Raw genomic sequence first — 21,434 nt, 5'->3', positions numbered from 1 at the left:
GAGTTCCTGTTGGTAGTGTCTATATCAGGGTCCATGGGAATATTAAAGTCACCACAAATTAAAATATGGCCTTTTTGTACGGAGCGAGCTTTGGTCAAGATCCTTCTGATGAACCTTATTTGATGTCTGTTGGGGGCATATATATTGACAAGCGTATATAGGGCTCCATTAATTTCAGCAACCAAGATTATATATCTACCTTCTTCATCCAGTATTGAGGTGTGACACTTGAAGGGAAGGGAATCTTTAATTGCGATCATAACTCCTCTTTTCTTTTTCTTAAAATTGGCTTAGTAAATGTGGGGAAAGTGTTTGTGGTTACAGCTGGGAGGATTAGTAGACAGGAAGTGAGATTCTTGTACACATAAAATATCGCAGCATTGATTTTCTGCTTCTTTCCATAGTGCCCGTCTCTTGTAAGGACTGTTAAGACCTTTCACGCTCAACGATAACAGTTTAAGTACCATTGAAGATAAATGTATTGCAGGCGATCGATTTTTCTTCTATATAGTTATATTGCAGGCATAAGAGAAGGCAAACGTGGTAACACAAACGGAAAACAAATAAAACAAAAAAAAGGAATTGACAACAGGCATTGTCGCAGATCCGTATTCTTGGATGAGAGATAGATTGTTGGGTACAGGCTTCTCCTGTACACATATCCAACTGGGAATAAATTGTCCAACCGATCAGGATCGTAGTAAACAATAGGACAGCAGGTTATTAGCAGTAGAACCGTACGTTGATGACATTCAGAACTGTGTTCATTCCAGCTTGAGCTTTCAAGGGAGCGGCACTGGGTCTGAGATATCTTCTTCATCTGGTGGGAGGAGACCCCAAGATTTCATTAACTCCAGACCTTCTTCTAGAGTGGATACCAGCCAGGTCTTGTTGTTCTTTTCAATAGACAGTTTCGTCGGGAATTTCCATTTGTAGACAACATTATTATTCCTCAAGATCTTGGTGATGATGAGGAGGTTCTTGCGGGCTTGTATGGTTGCCTGAGAGAGATCTATATATAGTGAAATTCCCGAATATGGTTCTGGTAATGAGTTACGTTTGCGGGAGAAGTACATAAGTTGATCTTTAATGTGGAAGTAATGGATCCTAGCTATTACATCTCTTGGAACGCGTTCAGGTTCATAGGACAGTTTAGGAAGGCGATGAGCCCGATCTATCACCATTTCGTTGGATTTTGCCATTGGAAGTAATTCGGCTATCATCTTCTGCAGATAGGAGCAAAGATCCCCTGGTGGGACCGATTCCGGAATGCCTCTAAATTTCACATTATTCTGGCGAGAACAGTCTTCGATATCCGCCATTTTGATTTTCATGTTGCGGATTTCTTCTGCTAGTTCCTCATGAGTGTCGACAACTTCATTATGTGCTAGGGCATAGTCATTCATTTTGTTCTCTAGGTGATCCACTCTATCCCCAATGGCTTCTATTTCCCTGTTTGTTTGCCTCATAAAATTAGACATGTCATGCTGCAGTGCTCCGCGAAGAGTAATAAGCATGTCTTCCAAAGTGGAGTCTAAAATAGGTTGGCCCACTGTGGGGAAGGTATCCAGCTTCTCACTGAAGCCATTACTGTCAGCCTGGATAACATTATTTATGGAGGTATCAGTATCTGTGTTTTCCTCCGTTGTCAGCCTCCTTCTCTGCTTCACAGGGCTGTTGAATGTGGATTGGGGAGAGCGGCTTCCAGTGTCAGCAGCTGAAGTGTCATGCTGACAAGGGGATTTCCGCGCTGCTGCAGGTTTCCCTGTTTTTCTCTGTGAAGGAGCCGTCGTGTCGGCACCATCTTGGGAGGATCGAGCGCCCGCTAGACTCACGCTCCTTCCTCTTCCCCCTCATGCTTCCCTTGCCTCTCTGGCTCTGCATCATGTGTTTGGGAAAGTTTTCAGGCCATCTCCTCAGGCAGCTGGCCACGCCCCCAGTAATATTCTATTTCTATGACTCCCAAACCCCAAACTGACACTATGTCATGGTCAAGTAACATGCTGATTTTTCTCATTAACTTAGATGTTGTGTTGTTAGCTAAAATTCTGGCACAATAGGGCTGATTTACAAAAGCCGCGTGCCATCAGTAGAGGCGCACGGCGAGGCGCAACGCACATTTTCATATTTATGAAACGGTGCGCTGGGAACAGAGCACGAATCCCCAATTTACTATAGCGATCTTGACGCATGGGAGAATGCAATCTGTGTGCCACTATGGACATGGCGCACAGCATCTTCAATTCAATATTAACAGAAGATGGAGGTGCCAATATTATGGGGTGATGTGGGGTCATGTGAGGAAGTTAGTAACAACTGCCCAAGTAACAAATATGCCCAAGATAGAATGAGAAAGTAATTTTTTCAGAGAGAGCCTGCTGTGCGTTAACCTTCCCCCTCTAATGCATATGATTTCCTTGTGCTATCTGTATGCTTTTAATGGGGAACTCCACACTCCATTCTCCAATGCTCTTGTCTAGCCCCTCTAACCCCTTAGATTTCCATGGGCTAACTTTTGCTTTTAAAGGGGAACTCCACACTCCATTCTCCAAAGCTCTTGGCTATGACTAAGGCCTTATAGGCTGAAACGCCTCAACTGTTCTTATTTGCGTTTGGTCACTGTGGCTTGTCAATAAATATTATACTTCTTAAGAGCAATCACCGGAGTGCAGATCATCTTTTCCTCATTTACCTACTCAGCCAGCGACTGTGGATCGAGCACCTGGGATCTCTGCTTTCTATGTGATGTATGGGTAGTAGCACTGACTTTTTTGTTTATACCCCCTCTAACCCCTTGGATTTCCATGAGCTAACTTTTGCTTTTAAAGGGGAACTCCACACTCCATTCTTCAATGCTCTTGTCTACCCCCTCTAACCCCTTGGATTTCCATGAGCTAAATTTTGCTTTTAAAGGGAAACTCCACACTCCAATCTATTCTCCAAAGGCTGTGAGCTGCCTTCACCAATCCAAACCACATCCTTTTTCAGAGCATACAACAGGGCCAGCTAGGAAAGGGACGAGAAGAGCGATCTCCCAACCCCCTCCTGAACCATACAAGGCCACATGCACTGAACATAGCTGGCTGCCTTTGGGGAATATTGGGCTCAGCCCAATACCAAACACAAAGCACCTTGTACCCACTATTTTAAAAGGGCTTTCCACATTCCCTTGAATATGGGAACAAGGTGGTTGACTTTTGGGGTGCCCGAGCCCCTCCTACCCCCAAGCATCCACCCCCTTTCATGGGTTGTCTTGCTGTGGGTTTGGCTAGGGGTTTGTTAGTGTGTGGGAGGGGTACAATATTTTTTGAGTTTAGGGTGGTATTTTTCATGTGGGGGTTCTCATTATAAGCCTTAACAGACCCAAATGGCCTTGTATGTATTGGGCTATTTTTTGTTTTGGGTTAAAATCTTGCAGCTGCATTGTAGATTTATACGTTTTCTCTAAAGCCGTACATCTTTGAAGCAGCATTTCAGATACATGCTACAGATGCACCACTTTACAGGCAGAGTAAGCCCCCCCCCCCCCCCCCAAGTTACTAGCTTTTAAGCAATTTTGCATTTTTAAAGGCACTTCTCCTTGTTTCATTTTTGGGGTTGTCCAAATTGGTGACATAGATATATGTCCCTCAGAGAGGCACCTGAACCCCCATACCCATTTTAAGGCCAATAACTAGAATATAAGCCAGCCAAGTGGGGACTCGCAAAATTAACAAGTCAGTTCTCATATACAACAAATTACCATTGCAGTCTTTTGCTCATGTTAGGCTCTTTGTTTGCTACCCTGGACAGGGGGGTGTTTGTCCCATCTGTAATTTTGGAGCATGCTGGATGATGTGCTTAATTTTGGACAGGGGTGGCTTATTTTGTGCTATCTGCATTTGGGTTGTCCTGGGCATGCTCAGGGACTTCAGTTTTTTGCTTTGGCTTTTTTTTGTACTTGTATTGGTCTGGGCATGCTCAGGGACTTTGGGGTTTTTGTGTGCTTTCTGTGTGTTTTTGGGGTTAGTAATTTAAGGACATCCTTGACAGGTGTACCCACTTTGAAATTCTGTCTCTACATTGGGTGAATTTGCATTTTGTGTGTTTCATGGACTGTGCATGTGTTTTCAATTGCCTCATTAGCACACAAACCTATGTTATATAAAGCTTGCAGATTGCATTCTTTACCTTGCCTTGAAAAGAGCCAACATTGTGTGTGGGGCTGGCAAGAGAGTACATTTGGATGGCCTTATAGAGTTTGTAACACATATTTTCTCTATGTATTTTTTTTCTTATGTTTTTGCAAAACAGATGTGTTTTAGAGCAAGTATTTTTTTTGGGGGGGGGATATTTTTCACAGAAATATTTTTGATGTTGTCAATCTGTGTTGTTTGTAGCCTGATAGTTTCGCTTTGATTTAATTGTCTGTGATTAATTATTTTGCAAAATCTTCCTCAAGCTGTTGTGACTACTAAATGTTTAAATCCTTAAGAGACTATCAGTTTGTGGGCACAGTCCTTTTTAACTCCTGTTAATTTCCTCTGCAAAATGGTCAGACCTCAAAACCATATTCTGTTAGTGTCTCAAATTAACATACATGTGTTTTTTGCATTCCCTTGCTCTTTTCCATGTCCTGTTTTGTTGACCAATAAAATTTGTAGCAATTTTTTATGTTTTATGTGTTTTGTTAATAATTTGTTTTGCATGATTAATCCAAGTAATGCATTTTATACTCTCCCCCCCCCCAAACAATTATCATGCAACAGATTTCCCAGCTGCAGCTTTACTAGGCTGATTGGCATGGCAAAACAAAAAAAGGTGTGGTTTGTCCAAAAGCTACTTTCCTGGTGCATGGATGGCTACTTTCCATGGATAGGCACCAGGAAAGGAATATTACAGAGAGGTAAGTATTACATTTTTCATTTTAGTGCAGTGGTTCTCAGCCTCAGTCCTCAAGTACCCCCGACAGGACATGTTTTGAGAATTTATCTTAACTAAATAGCTGTCCAAAATACCAAGCCATTGACTCGGATTTAATGCGCCTGTGCAAGATGAAGGTAAACCTGCAAACATGGCCTGTTGGGGGTACTTGAGGACAGGGTTGAGAATCACCGATTTAGAGCACTGAGCTAAAATCTCGCTCAGGACAATCTTATTCTAATTGTGGGCATTTGAGAGAAACCAAGTGAGTTTTAGAACCTCTGCTTGTTGTTTTTTTAGGTTGGGCTCTGTGTCCCTTTGTTTTCACTTCCTGTCACATAGCCAAACAGGAAGTGAGGGTCAAACCCTACAACTGTATTTACTTGGGGGACGCACAGGTCAATCTAACTAGTGTCCCCATTAGGCAAATTGCACTCTAGCACTTTGTTTTGTACACCCCAAATTATTAGGTATTTTGGGATTTATTAAAGGCAAATCCACTCTGCAATACAAGTGTACTCACTGTAAGCCCTGGTTCACATTGATGCTACTTTGAAATCCTTTGAAATATACTTCACTTGAAGTTGCGCGATTTCAAAGTAGCAAGGTCAGCGCAAAAAAATAAAAACCACAGAGGTGATCAAATACCACCAAAAGGAAGCTCTATTTGTGGGAAAAAAGTAATTTGGGTGCAGTGTCACATGACTGCGCAATTGTCAATTAAAGTGACGCAGTGCCGAATCGCAAAAAATGACCTTGTCATTCAGTAGCCAGATTTTCTGGGGCTGAAGTGGCTAATAGAAAACACCAGTTGCCTTTGACTATAAACATTTTTTAGTCCAGTCCTGGAAATCTGCATCTGCTTTACTATTATTTTCCATAAAATTTGGGTTCTTGCAGCTAAATGCATCTAGATGCGCGACTGCTGTGTATGTGAGATGCGCAACTGCTGTGTGGGCGGAGGTATGTAACCATGGCGCAAATCTGGTTCCCAGAAGCGGTGGCCAGCACACAGGAATGACATCACGCCCCTTCAGGAAGTTGCTTGTACTGTTGCTAATTTCTTCCCACCACCATGCCCCACTAACTGTTCTCTGAGGAAGAGATGATCCTTATTTGCAAATTAAGATAATTTTTGATTTATTTTTACATGGGGTGGTGTTTGTGTGGGTCATGTGTGTATGTCTAAATGATTTGGCCTTAAAATGCACACCTACTTCCTGTGTACAGATTCACTGCCGGGCTAAAGTATTTTGCTTCCTGCTTTAGTGTGTGTGTATATATAGATATATCTACTGTATATATAGATATATCTGTAGATGTAGATTCTTGTGCCCATCAGCAGAGAGAAGTTGGGTAGATGCCACACTCCCAATTCTGGAAGCATAATAATGATCTAGCACGGGGTCTTCAAACTGCGGCCCTCCGGTTGTTCAGGAACTAAAATTCCCATCATGCCTAGTCATGTATGTGAATGTCAGAGTTTTACAATGCCTCGTGGGATGTGTAGTTCCGCAGCAGCTGGAGAGCCGTAGTTTGAAGATTCCTGATCACTCTAGCATGTCTTCATAAAAGGTGTTTTTTCATGTGCCTTGTGTAATGCCCAAGAAATATCGTTAGAAAAATACAAGTGAGTCATGGCACATCTACATTCCAAATTTGGCACTTAAGATGGTCATGCATTATGCAATCTGATTGGCCAATCTCTGTACAACTCGATATTTAGGCAAAATAGGTAGTAGGAAGACGCACTTGAACAATTAATTCAAAATATAGGAAATCAAACAGGCTCTTGCACTAAATCTAATTTATTTAAGATTTAACTGATTGCAGTGTGTGGTCACCTTTAACCACTTCAATACCAGGCACTTATGCACCATCCAGTCCAGACCAATTTTCAGCTTTCAGTGCTCTCACAGTTTGAATGACAATTACTCAGTCATGCTACACTGTATCCAAACAAAATTTTTAACATTTATTCTCACAAATATAGCTTTCTTTTGGTGGTATTTAATCACCACTGGGTTTTTTATTTTTTGTGGTATAAGTGAAAAAACAGCGAAAATTTTGGAAAAAAAAACACTTTGTAAAATTTTGCAAATAAGTCATTTTCTTCATAAATTTGGGCCAAAATGTATACTTCTACATATTTTTGGTAAATATAAACCAAATTAGTGGATATTATTTAGTCTGTGTGAAAGTTATAGAGTCTACAAGCTATGGTGCCAATCACTGAAAATTTATCACATCTAATCATACCTGATGTACTGACAGAATCTCATTTCTTGAGACACTAACAAGCCAGGAAAGTACAAATACCCCCAAATGATCCTTTTTGCAAAGTAGACAGTCCAAGGTATTTATTTACTAAGAGGCATGGTGATTTTTTTGAAGTAGGCATTTTTTCCCACAATTCTTGGGAAAATGCAGAATTATTTATTTATTTTTTTTACACAAACTGGTCATATCAGCAGGGTATTTCTCTCACACAGCATATGCATAATTGCGACCACACCCCAAAATGCATTCTGCTACTCCTCCTGAGTATGGCGATACCATACTGTATGTGTGAGACTTGTACACAGCCTGGCCACATACAGAGGCCCAACATTAAAGTAGCATTCATTTTTTTCCCACAAAGTTGTCCATTTATAAGATATTTCTAACACATAGCATGCACATAGCAAAAATGACACCCCAGAATACATTCTGTTACACCTCCTGAGTATGGGGATACCACATGTGTGAGTCTTTTACACAGCCTGGCCACATGCAGAGGCCCAACATTGAAGTAGCACCTTCAGGCATTCTACGAGCATAAATTGCACATCTCATTTCTCAACCACCTATTACACTTTTGAAGGCCCCGGAGCACCAGGACAATGGAATTGCCCACAAAATGACCCCATTTTGGAAAGCAAACACCCAACATATAATCTATGAGGCATAACAAGTCTTTTGAACGGTTCATTTTTTTCAGAAGTTTTTGGAAAATGTGGAGAAAAATGAAAATGCATTTTTTTTACACAAAGTTGTCCATTTATAAGATAGTTCTAACACATAGCATGTGCATAACAAAAATTACACCCCAAAATACATTCCGCTACTCCTCCTAAGTATGGCGATACCACATGTGTGAGACTTTTACACAGCCTGGCCACATACAGAGGCCCAACATCCAAGTAGCACATCCAGGCATTCCAGCAGCATAAATTACACATATAAGTTTCTGACTACCGATCACATTTTTGAAGGCCCTTCATATTTCTAACACTTAGCAGGTACATACCAAATAACAAAATATTACATGTGGTTTTAGAAGTGCAGTGATCTACAGAGGAGAGCATCGGTCCAGGTAGCAGGCAGGGATGTGGTCAGCGATAGCAAAAGCAATCATCCAGGCAGCAGGCAGGAATACTGTCCATAGTTCGTACAGGCAGAGATACTGTCAGCACAGCCAAAGCACAGCCAAAGCATTGGTCCAGGTAGCAGGCAGAGGTGTCTCTTTGAAGCCTTCGGGCAACCAGACCCTGTTCTGGGAGAACAGAAAATGAAAAACTGGTTTTCTCTACTCAGAACGCTATTCTGAAGCCCATATGTGAGACCCCTGTGTACTTCTGAAGCCCATATGTGAGACCCCTGTGTACTAAATTAGAAGGGCAAAAGATCAGTCCAAGTGACAGGCAAAAACATGGTTGATTAACGGGCTGAGGTCCGTGCACGTGGAAGTCAGAAACGTGGTTTAAAACGGCAGGCAGAGGCATCATCGGTAAACAGGCTGAGGTTGGTGCATGTGGAAGTCAGAAACATGGTTTAAATTGGCAGGCAAAGACATTGTCGGTAAACAGGCCAGGGTCAGTTAATTAACATGTAAGGTAGTAACATGGTAGCAGGCAAATGATCCACACAGGAATTTGAAACGGGGAAATGGCAGTCTGTTAATAATAAGGGGAACTAATATCTGATGGATGTGTGATAATTTTTGAAGCAATCTCGGATGGACAGGCCAGGTTGGGAGGGACATTGTGGACAATAATAGCTGGTATCTCTTCTTACTCCTCCTCTGCTGCATAAACGGCGTCTTCTTCCAGATTCTGTGGGGGGAATGTTATAGGGAAAATGTTGCTCGTGAAGTCGACTCACGCTATCAGAGCGAATGCTTCCTGGGCCGGGACCTTGTTGGTATATTAAGACAGTGATAATTTCTTCAATATACTTGAGGTAGGTGATTTGTTGGTTTTGAGTTTCTTTTTGGTAGCAGACAAATTAAACAGGGCCATATGAAACAGGTGAAATGCAACTTTCTTATACCAATAATGGGACTTTCTGGTTCACAAATAGGGTTGTAGCATCTGGTCATTTAAATCCACCCCCCATGTACACATTGTAGGACACATTCAGGCTTTAAAACGGGGCTGTGTCTTCTCTGGATCTCCAAAAAGGTGTCATTGTGGATGGTAGAGAGGATGTGGACATCTTCCTTGTCCCTCCACTTCATAGCCAACACCTCCTCATTTCTCATGAATGCCGATTTGCAATTTTTTTGTTAACAGATTTTGAGGGAAGCCCTTCCATTTTTTTTTAAGGTACCACAGGCCAGGGTTTATTTACTGTAAAGGTGATGAAAAAGGGGCAGGCTGGTATAATAGTTGTTGACATATAAGTGGTATCCTTTTTCAAACAGGGGGTATGCCAACTCCCAGACAATTTTCCTACTGGTTCCAGTATATGTGGGGCAATCACGTGGCTGGAGCTAGGAGTCTTTGCCTTCATAAATCCTGAATGTGAAGATCCAGTGGCTCGATCACATAATTTATTTAATTTCAACCCATACCTGGCTCTCTTACTTGGGATATACTGCTTGAAGTGCAGTCAGCCAGTAAAATGTATAAGGGACTCATCCACACAAATTTTTTGTTCTGGGATAAAAACTTCTGTAAATCGATGGGAAAAGGAATTGATTAGGGGGTGTATCTTGTACAATTTGTTGTGGTTGGGATGATCTCGAGGAGGGCACTGCGAATTATAATTGAAGTGTAGAAAACGCATAATCATGTTGTATCCTGTCCTGGACATGACAGCAGAATATATCGGCATGTGGTGGATGGGGTTGGTGGACCAATAGGCATGGAGTTCGTTCTTTTTTGTAAGCCCCATATTGAACGTAAGGCCCAAAAATAATTTAAATTAATCCAATGTTAGACGTTGCCACTGGAAAATGGGGGCACAGGATGAATTGGGGTTGGCAGCAATAAATTGGGATGCATACAGGTTGGTTTGGTCCACCATATTCTGCAACAAATCTTGTGGGAAAAATAAATAGAAATAATCTAATTGGGAAAAATTTGTAGTGTTGGGCTGCACACCTGGCTGTGCGGTGAAAGGGGGGATGATAGCTGATCCTGAGATGGCAGCAAACCATAAGGGGTTTGCCAGGGCATCGGGATGGTACTGGGCTACTCTTCCTGGGGTCTGGCGCTGCTGGTGGTGGGCAAGTCTTCTGATCTTGGTCCTGATCTTGGTCATGATCTCCTTATCCTTTTAGGAGGGACGGTTTCCTCAGACTCTGATCCACTATCCTCCACTGGCTCGTATTCCGAACCAGAATCAGATGATGGAAGCTCCCCGCTTCTCTCATTATCCGACATGGCAAGAATGGCATATGCCTCCTCAGGTGTGTAAACCCTTTGAGACATTATGGCAGTACTTATTGGCAGGTCTGTGTAATGGTACTGCTGGTGGTAGTGGTGGCAGTCCTGTGTGATGGTACCAATGGCAGTATCAGTGGTGGGCCTGTGTGGCGGTATGGGTGGTGGTACTGGTGGCGGTACCGATGGCAGTACGGGTGGTGGTACTGGTGACGGTACTGGTGGTGGTACCAATGGTGGTACCAATGGTGGTACCGTTGGCGGTACTAGTGGCGGGCCTTATGGCAGTGCCGATGGCGGTACTGGTGGTGGGCTCGATGGCGGTACCGATGGTGGTACTGGTGGCAGTACCAGTGGTGGGCCTGTGTGGCAGTACCGATGGTGGTACGGGTGGCGGAACCGATGGCGGTGGACCTGTGACAGATGGGCTGATTGACAGATGGGCTGATTGAAAGATGGGCTGTTTGACAGATGGGCTAATTGTAGATGGGCTGTTTGACAGATGGGCTGATTAACAGATGGGCTGATTGACAAATGGGCTGATTGACAGATGGGCTGATTGACAGATGGGCTGTTTGATAGATAGACTGTGTGACTGACAGATCCAGATGATGTTGTGACAGGTCCTGTTTATTGGGGGGAGTGTTGTGCACAGTAAGTACTACAGACAATACACTACACTGATCTCACTTACTGATCCCAGCTCTCTCCTCACACGATCGGAGTGTGAGGAGAGAGCAGGGATCAGATAGTAACTGCTCCTCAGTGTTTACATTTGTGACCGAATGTGATTGGACACAGCTGGTTAGGTGATAAACAGCCATTTTTATTGGCTGTTTACCCTGATCAGAGAAGCGCTGTGTCCAAGGGACACATGCCTAACCCAATCACCCGCTCTGCGCGCCTCCGATCACATGTCTCCTGTGACATGTGATCGGCTGTGATTGTGACATAGCCGATCGTGTGGTAAACACGCCATCCCTGATCGCTGCGCTAGGGATTATCCTGCTGCCCATCATATGACGCCCAGTAAGGATAACCACTGCCCGGCCGTCAATCTGCTATAGGCCGGGTGGGAAGTGGTTAAAGATCAAGATCTAAAAATATTAATTTATTGGGTTTAGAATCACTTCTCTGTTCTTTGTAATGTATTGAAAGATTTGGGTAAAAAAAGAAAAAAACACATTTCAAAGATATATTAGAAGTGATAGGAATGAGATTAGCATCAAAACGATTTATTAACTGAGTACACCTACTAATTGCCTAACAAGACACATCCAATGAGATGAAATTAACCAATTGTATTGGGTGTGCGCTATTTTTAATGAGAAAACTGCAGTTAACCTAGCACCAGTTGCAGTTTACCTAGCACCAGTTGCAGTTTACATATGCGGTTATTTATTATCGTTATTTGCACTTCAATGTGCGCCGGTTCGATTAATGACTTTTCCGGAGCACCATCCGGTGCAGTGCCTTCTTCTTAGTAAATCACCCCCAATGACTTAACTTTGTGATTGGCATCTTGGTTGGGAAAGATCATGAAGACTTTATTCCTTCATGCCATACAGTTGTGCAACTCATTTTAAATCTCATTTACCAGACCAAAATCAGAAACACATCTGCATTTTTAGTGTCCCTTGACCTCTGTAAATTTGACTTGATCTCCTGCCAATCACATATCTGCTACCCAAATGAGATTCTGACCTTTATGTCTATATCTGGATCTCTTCTTTATATACATCCCCATGGGCATATGTCTAATATTTATTTTTTAAAGAGGAGCTCTAGTCTCCTATGTAAAAATTAAAAGTCAGCAGCTACAAAAACTGTAGCTGCTGACTATCAATAAACAGCCACTCACCTGTCCCATGATCCAGAAGTGTGCTCACCCCAGCCCCAGTTTTTATCACCTGTCGTCTGTCCCTGGTGCTGACATGTTAACTGTTGGCACCCAGCTGTGACAGCTTACGGACAGCGCTGCACATTGTAAATGGTCCTGTAGTCTTCTGGGACCTGTCACGTGTACCAGAAGACTGCGAGGAGGAAGGAGGAGATCTAGGTGATTGGAGCAGAAGTGGCAGTGAGTACCTGTCAAAATTGGGTACCCACTCCCCAAAACTGCCATTTCTTTACCAAGAGCAGGGGAGGAGGCCTTAAAGCAGAACCTTTGGGGTGGAGCTCCAGTTTACGTCCACATCCTTTCTGGTTCAATCTAGTAGTAGGCAAGGTTGCCCACTCTCCCATTTTCTCTTTGCTCTTCTCATTGAACCTTTAGCCTTCTTAATTATGGAAATAATCCATATATCACAGGTATCCCTATAGCCAGTTGACGACTTTAACATACATACCACCAATCCTATTACCACTTTCACATATTTATTATTCCTACTTTCAAAAACTCACCACTATCTCTAGTCTTAGGATCAATAATCAAAGTGTAAAGTGCCCAATGTTTCCTTACCACAATCCACCATAGTTTGCCAATGATTTTTCATGGGTGCCCAATATTCTACCCTATTTATGTATCACCTTTACGGATACCTATGCCAGTCTCTTTGCAGCTAACTACCCCCCACTACTGCACAAACTACTGTCTCTGCCGGAGGTATATTTCCACTCTCTTAACTAGGCAGAATCGCCCCAATTAAAATTACTTTAAAAATAAAAAACAATGTCCCTTGATGTCGATTCATTGTCAATCATGCTGCCTCCCTCCACCGCCACACCTGAAATAGAAAAGATCCGCCCACGATGAAAGGCTAACCACAATTTGCATGCTCTATCCACTGACCATTCTCAAATAGCGATGTCGCCTAGTGACACTGCCCCACGGTATCGATCGGTGCATGCTGGATCAGTGACATCACATGGGGGGGTGCCAACAGGTGATGTTACCAGGTGGCCCCGCCCCTTACCTGTTTAAGAACTGTCAAATGGCAGAGCAGGCATTCAGCAATTAGCTTTCGTTGTGAGTGGAGCTTTTTTTGGGGGGGTTCAGTGGTGGAGGCGGCATCATAATTGATGATGGATCTACATTGGGGGACATTTTTTTTTTATTTTTAACAAAGAAATTGTTAAAAAGTGTGTGTGTTTTTATTTCTTTTTGACACTTTTTTTGGTGAATGAATACTCATTCACATGCGGGGCTGGGGTCTAGAGGCCCCCTTTTCAAAGGGGGCTTCCAGATTCCGGTAAGTCCCCTGCCTGCAGACCCCCACAACCCAGGGTTGTGGGGAAGAGACCCTTGTCTCCAAAGCATCCCCACATGTTGAGGGCATGTGGCCTGGTATGGTTCAGGAGGGGGGCACTCACTTGTATCCCGCTTTTCTGGCCTGCCAGGCTACATGCTCGGATAAGGGTCTGGTATAGATTTTAGGGGGGGTCCCACACTGTTTTTTTTATTTTGGCATGGGGTTCCCCTTAAAATCCATACCAGACCCAAAGGGCCTGGTACCTTTTTTAAACATTTTTCTATTGCCAGCAATGTTTTTTTTTCATTCAGCTGTCAGCAGGGAAGCCTGTTGACAGCTGATGACTCATCTGTTGTTAATGATGCTGCGGCCAGCTTCCTGGCCTGCTTCTTAACGAATTCACTGTGCCCTGATTGGACAAAGCTTTGCCCAATCAGGGCTTAGCATACACTGTGCAGTGCGCAGTGCATTGTGGAGCACTCAGCTAAGTAGTTGATCAGTAGCGCATGTAAAACTCATAATATTTCTATAGCTGAAACTAATTCCACGATTAAGCTGACTATGCTGCATGATAAAGCAGAGGCCAGGTTGTCTGATGCTATGCAAAATACTCCACTATTTAGTACCCTTCATACAATTTCTCCCTTCTGTGGGCTTGCTGGGTCTTTAGGCCTAGTTTGATTGCAGTCCTTTTACCGACAGCTTTCTTTTCTTTGTCCACCCTTCCCTCCTTTTTTTCTTCCCCCCTCACCCGCTCCCCCCCAGAATTTTATCAGTCTACTGGAGGGACCTGGGGACCTGAAAAGTTCAGCCAGCGACTTGTATTGTGTTCCTTTCTTTATTAATAATTCTAATAATACCAACTTAGACTGTTGTCTATTCTGCACTCTTTACCCAGTTGGTCAAAATAGAATCTTTACGCTGTGAAAAATCACAAATACTGTTGTTATCTTGTACTTTAAGATGTTTGTAATGAGCTTTTAAAAACTCAAAATGTATTAAAATGTAGTAAAGTGGCCTATATGATGCAATGAGTCCCTAGAATCAACACAGCAGTCAATGTTTTTTACCTTTAGCATATTGTACAGGACGCCAAGGTTGATTCCTGGGTGGGTGCTATATAGCAACGATATCTGCGGCATGGTCCCTTTAAGGGGAGTGCGGTAGTGTTCAGGTGGTCACCCAGAATGGGTGAGGAATTCCCAGGAGTAGAGTCAATCAGGAGAGAGTTATTTGGGACCCGGAATTTGGTAGGCTCTGAAGTGATATTCGGGTGGGAGAGAGCCTCCACCCCTGACCACAGGGATTCAGCACACAGGGGGTTAAAGGCCTCCAGGAAATAGCTCATAAAAGACAGGAAGTTGTGAGAGGTGGTGGTGAGGAGGAGTAGGTGACTACATCTGTCATGATGAGCTGTGTATCTGTTGGAAGCTTTAAAGATCCAACAAGGACTCTTAAAACTCTGAGCTGAAGACCCGGCCACAAACTGTATGTCTTTCCTTTAATTTTCTTTGTTGTGAAGATAAGCAGACTTTATTTTATGCTGAAGATAAGCGGACTTTGTTTTATATTTTTGTGCTGTGTGCTGACTGAAGCTTTATTTTTCATTTGCTTACAAATAAAATCCTTTTTGTTTAAAGTTTAAACAGTTTATGCACTTGGTCCCGTGGAGCTATTTTACCCCAAACTTTACAACTGGTGTCTCGGATGCTGGCAGAGTGCATTTGCAGCCGCAAAAACCATTTAAAACTAAAAACTGTCATTTAAAGAGACAGTGTCTCTGGCATGTCTTGGGTGAAGTCAGCTCAGACGCTGCAAGCAGCAGGCAAAGACATGGAGGGGGCCATCAAGGCTTTGGCACAAGCCACCATGACCCAGCAGCAAGCTTCAGCAGAGGCAAACCGTTGCCATGAGGAAGCAATGGCTTAGCAGCAACAGGCCCTGGCACAGGCTGTAGCTGCACAGCAGGAAAGCACACGGTTGCTAGCCGCCCAGTTTACTGCCCAGCAGGAGTCCACTCAAGCACAGGTGGCTGCAATGCAGGAGGCAGTACAATGGCTGGCTTAGGGACGAGAGCAAGCGGTCGTCGCCACTGGCAACCAAGTGTCTGTGAGGGTCAGCAATTTCTTACAAAAACTGACACCCAGCGATGACGTAGAGGCCTTTCTCACTACCTTTGAGAGGATAGCCGAGAGCGAGGGGTGGCCCCATGACTAATACGCTGGCATTATCTCCCCTTTCCTCACCAGTGACCCGCAAAAGGCCTATTTTGACCTCCCAACTGAGCACATCAGCGACTATGAGCATCTGAAGGCAGAGATCCTGGCCCGCCTGGGAGTGACTACAGCCATCCGGGCTCAAAGGGTGCATCGCTGTCAGTACAAACCTGACTGACCACCCAGGTCCCAAATGCACGAACTGGTACAGCTGGTTAAAAAATGGCTGCAGCCTAAAAAGTTGTCAGGTCCACAAATGGTGGAACGGGTGGTGATGGACTGGTACCTGCAGTCCCTGCCAGATGACCTACAGCACTGGGTAAGAAATGGAGACCCTGCAACCGCTTACCAGCTGGTTGTGTTGGTCGAAAGGTACACTGTTTTGGAGGACCTGCTTGGGCCTGCCAAGCATCTGGAAACCACACCAAGGGCAACCAGACCGGTCACAGCACCTAGGAGAAAAGCCCTGCCAGATGTTGGAACCCACAAACCTGCATCATTTTCTGCAGAACCACAAAGGTTGGTTCCTGTCCCAAGGATGGGGGACCTACAGTGTTGGCGATGTTGGTCCTGGGGCATACCCAGGCACAATGGTCAGGAGGAGCCTATGGATTGCAGAACTGGTCGGAGAAGCTCCTTCTATGTGCAAAGAGTGTGTGCCACTCATCTTGATCTGGCTTCAGGACGGTTTGAGTGTGGAGTGTGGGTGAACCACCTTCCTACCAGGGCTCTACTGGACTCCAGTAGCATGGTAACACTTGTACATGCCAGGGTGGTTGGGAGACTCAGCCCAGTAAGTAAGACTCTACGCGTAGTGTGTATCCATGGGGACACCAGGGAGTACCCCCTGCTTCCGGTGACTGTTTCCTATGGCCGTACCTCAGGGACACAAGAGGTTGGGGTGGTAAGAAGTCTGGTACATGACATCATAGTGGGGCGTGACTGCCTGTTGTTAATTGAACTATGGAAGCAGGTACAGACAGGGCTGCCAGGACAGCCAGGAGAACTGGGGACACTGGGCCTTTTTGGGCCAAACATTGAGGGGTCTCGTCCCGAACCATCCGCAATACACACCCATAATATTGAGATACCTGTCACTGATAATGACATTGCAGAAAATACAAATGTAGTTGATAATGTTCATCTTTCAGGTCTTGAGGCCGAGTTGACCTCTGAGGGGGGAAATCTCTCTGCTACAGGTCATGTTGGGGAGGACGAAAAGGAATCTTCCCCATCGCAGACCTTGATTGAGGCTAGCAGGTATTGGTTATTAATGGAGTCGCACTTGTGGGAAACTGTGGAGCAGTTGCTGGTTCCCCAGTCGTATCGGCGGATGCTCCTTGATTTAGCCCACAACGATGCACTGGGGGGACACCTGGGTGCTGAAAAAACAGAAGCCAAGATAACTGACAGGTTTTACTGGCCAGGGGTAAAAGCTGAGGTGAAAAGGTACTGTGTGTCCTGCCCCACTTGCCAGTTAACCACCTCAGTGTCCCACTACAGAACCCCCCTGGTACCCCTGCCCATAATTGAGGTACCATTTGAATGGATTGCTATGGATCTGGTGGGGCCCTTAGTAAAGTCAGCCATGGGACATCAATATATATTAATAGTCCTGGATTACGCCACCAGGTATCCTGAAGTCCCTTTAAGGAAAACGTCCTTTAAGATCATTTCCGGGAAGTTGTTTCAAATGTTTTCAAGAACTGGGTTCCCCAAGGAGATACTGACGGACCAGGGCACCCCTTTCATGTCGAAGGTGATGGCGGACTTGTGCAAACTGTTTCAGATTAGGCAGTTGTGGACATCCGTCTATCACCCTCAGACAGATGGCGTCGTTGAGAGGTTTAACAAGACCCTGAAGTCAATGTTAAAAAGGACGGGAAGGACTAGGACATGTTGCTCCTTGCCCTGTTATTTGCCATCTGAGAGGTTCCTCAAGCATCCACGGGCTTCTCACCATTTGAACTAGTGTACTGGCGAAGGCCCCGTGGACTGCTGGATCTAGTGAAAGAAGCCTGAGAAAGTGAGTCATCCCCACACAAAACAGTTGTAGAACACATATCACTCAAATGCAGGAGAGGGTGGCTAGAGTGATGCCATTAGTGAGAGAGCATCTCTAGAAGGCCCAGGATGCCCAGAGGAGGGTGTACAACCAGTCTGCTAATGTCAGGCAGTTTCAAGTGTGGGCCCGGGTGGCTGTTCTGATTCCCACAGTAGAGAGCAAATTTCTAGCCAAATGGCAGGGTCCATTTGAGGTGGTGGAAAAAGTGGGTGAGGTGAACTACAAGGTGCACCAACCTGGGAAAAGAAAACCTTAATAAATTTATCACATCAATTTGTTAAAACCCTGGAGAGACCGAGAACAGGTGTCCGCTGTGGTAGGTGTCAATGCAGGGGACCCTGCTGGAGTTGACCTGGTGCAGGTTGCTGATACCCTCTCTAAGCCTCAAACCCAACAAACGAAGGAGTTTCTACAGAGAAACCAAGCAATTTTTTCAGAGTTACTGGGACTCACCAATGTCATTGAACATGACATCATAACAGAACCCAATGTAAAGGTTAGACTAAAACCCTATGGTTTCCCAGAAGCTCATATGAAGGCAGTGTCCAAAGAGGTGAGAAGGATGCTTGAGCTTGACGTCATTGAAGAATCACAGTGATTGGTCAAGTCCAATAGTTTTGGTACTGAAACCCAACGGCACCCTGCGTTTCTGTAATGACTTTCGGAAACTTACTGAAGTATCCAAATTTGATGTCTATCCGATGCCCCGGGTAGACAAGTTAATTGAGAGATTGGGCCCAGTACATCACCAAATTGGACCTTACAAAAGGGTACTGGCAGATTCCCCTCACCAAAGAAGACAGAGAGAAAACCTCTTTTTCCACTCCCAAAGGCCACTTCCAGTAAAAGCAAATGCCATTTGGCTTACACTCTGCCCCTGCCACATTCTGAAGATCAATAGACAAAACATTACTCCCCCATCGACAATACACCTCTGTCTACCTGGTTGATATTGTCATTTTTAGCACTGATTGGGAGTCCCATCTTCCCTGGGTTCAGGCAGTCATAGACTCTGAGGAAAGCAGGCTTCACAATTAATCCTGAGAAATGTGCAGTTGGGATGGAGGAGGCCAAGTACCTAGGGTACATTGTGGGTAGGGGGCTAGTGAAATCTCAGTTAAATAAGGTAGAAGCCATACAGAACTGGCCCCGTCCCCTAACTAAAAAGTAGGTCAGAGCATTTCTGGGCATTGTCGGTTACTACCGAAGGTTCGTCCCCAACTTTGCCACCATCACTGCACCACTGACTGACCTAACAAAAGTCAGGAAGTCAGTAAAGATCAGATGGAATACGAATGCTGAAGAAGCCTTTCAGAAACTTAAGGTGGCATTGTGCCAGCATCCGATGCTTGTGGCTCCTGATTTTGCAAGAGAGTTTGTGGTACAGACAGATGCCTCAAGTGAGGGCTTGGGGGAAGTGTTGTCTCAAGAGGTCAATGGGGAAGAGCACCCCATAGTTTTTCTGAGTAGGAAACTGACGACAGCAGAGAAAAACTATGCTGTGGTAGAGAGGGAGAATGTCTTGCCATCAAGTGGGCCCTGGACTCCCTACAATATTTTCTCCTAGGTAGGAGGTTCTGCCTTTTGTCCAACCATGCCCCATTGACCTGGATGAGGCAAAACAAGCACACCAATGCCAGGGTTACAAGGTGGTTCCTGTCTCTCCAGGAGTTTAACTTTAAGGTAGAGCACAGACCCGGAGAGACAACATTAGAATGCCGATGCCCTCTCCCGAGTCCATTGTATGGTGGCGAATGGTGCCTCCAACACCTCCGCATTGAGGCAGAGGGGGGAGATATGTATAGGACACCAAGGTTGGGTCCTGGATGGGTGCTATATAGCACCGATATTTGGGGTATGGTCCCTTTAAGGGAAGTGTGGTAGTATTCAGGGGGTCACCCAGAATGGGTGAGGAATTCCTGGGAGTAGTCCTCTCTGAGTCACACTGACTCACAGTCCTCTCTGTCTTAATAGAGAGTTATTTGGGACCCGGAATTTGGGAGGCTCTGAAGTGATATTAAGGTGGGAAAGAGCCTCCACCCCTGACCACAGAGATTTAGCACATGGGGTTAAAGGCCTCCAGGAAACAGCTCATAAAAGACAGGAAGTAGTGAGAGGTGGTGGTGAGGAGGAGTAGGTGACTACACCTGTCGTGATGAGCTGTGTATCTGTTGGAAGCTGCTAAAGATTCAACAAGGACTCTTAAAACTCTGGGGTGAAGACCTGGCCACAAACTGTACGTGCCTTTTCTTTCATTTTCATTGTGCTGAATAGGAATGAGCCGAACACCCCTGTTCGGTTCGCACCAGAACATGCGAACAGGGAAAAGGTTCGCTCGAACACCGTTAAAGTCTATGGGACACGAACATGAATAATCAAAAGTGCTAATTTTAAAGGCTTATGTAAGGATGTTAGAGTGCTGCTTTAAGATATGTTATACAAGAAGAAATGTATTTTGCTTTCTTATGCAGAAAATTAGAAGTGCAAAGATGATTTGCGAGCTATGTACTTGAACAGGATGTACATGTGGTTAGCCTGACATTTTAATATAGACAATGAATAACAAAGTTATAACATGTTAGAAGTTGGGTGTCTGGAACATTGGCAGATTGCCTAGCATACGTGGTCACATATATATATAAACTTATATTTAGATATAGCCTATGGGATATCTATAGGCAGAATATGCAATTTATGAGGTTTTATGCTTATTTTTTCATAAAGTCTATGCTTCAATCTCATTGGCTGATAATAAGAGGGAGGTTTTTCTCTCTCTCTCTGTAAGTGTATAAGATATATGCAAACCCAGTAAATCATTGTAATTTCGATTCACCATCCCATGTGTGTGTCTTGATTACCCGATCGATCAGAGAGTTCTATCCATACGCCCATAGGTCCAACCCGGGTTCAAAGGAGAAATAGGGGCTGCTTAACAGAAATGGTACCAGAAGTGGTGGCGATCGACTGCAAGGTGAGTGGAAACTTTGTAAATTTATTTTACGAAGCCTTTTCACTTATCCTAGCACGATTGACCCCTATTGTTTTTTTAAATTTTATAATCTCGAGGATTGCTAGGTTGGCTCTCCTGGGATAAAGAAGTCGCATAGTTTTAATGGTTAAATGATGTCCCGCTAGGTTGGCCGGACTTATAGGATTATAGAGAGCATTTGATGCTTTCTTAAAATACAGGACGGGTGTATGGAGCTCTAAAAAAAAAAAAGGGGGAAATTGTGTGCACACAATTTAACGGTTTCTTTGTGAATATATTGCTCTGTATTTTGTTGTGATCATATGCATGTGTGAATATATACTTCGACATAAGGGAATTGATTTACTATTTGGTTTGATCTTGATAAGTGATATACATAGAGTTATAGAGTTATATCAGTGTTATTGTGTTTGTTGTGTGTTA

Source organism: Aquarana catesbeiana, linkage group LG03 (genome assembly GCF_042186555.1).
Source record: "Aquarana catesbeiana isolate 2022-GZ linkage group LG03, ASM4218655v1, whole genome shotgun sequence".
NCBI lineage: Eukaryota > Metazoa > Chordata > Amphibia > Anura > Ranidae > Aquarana > Aquarana catesbeiana.
Note: the sequence above shows the minus strand (reverse complement) of the source record.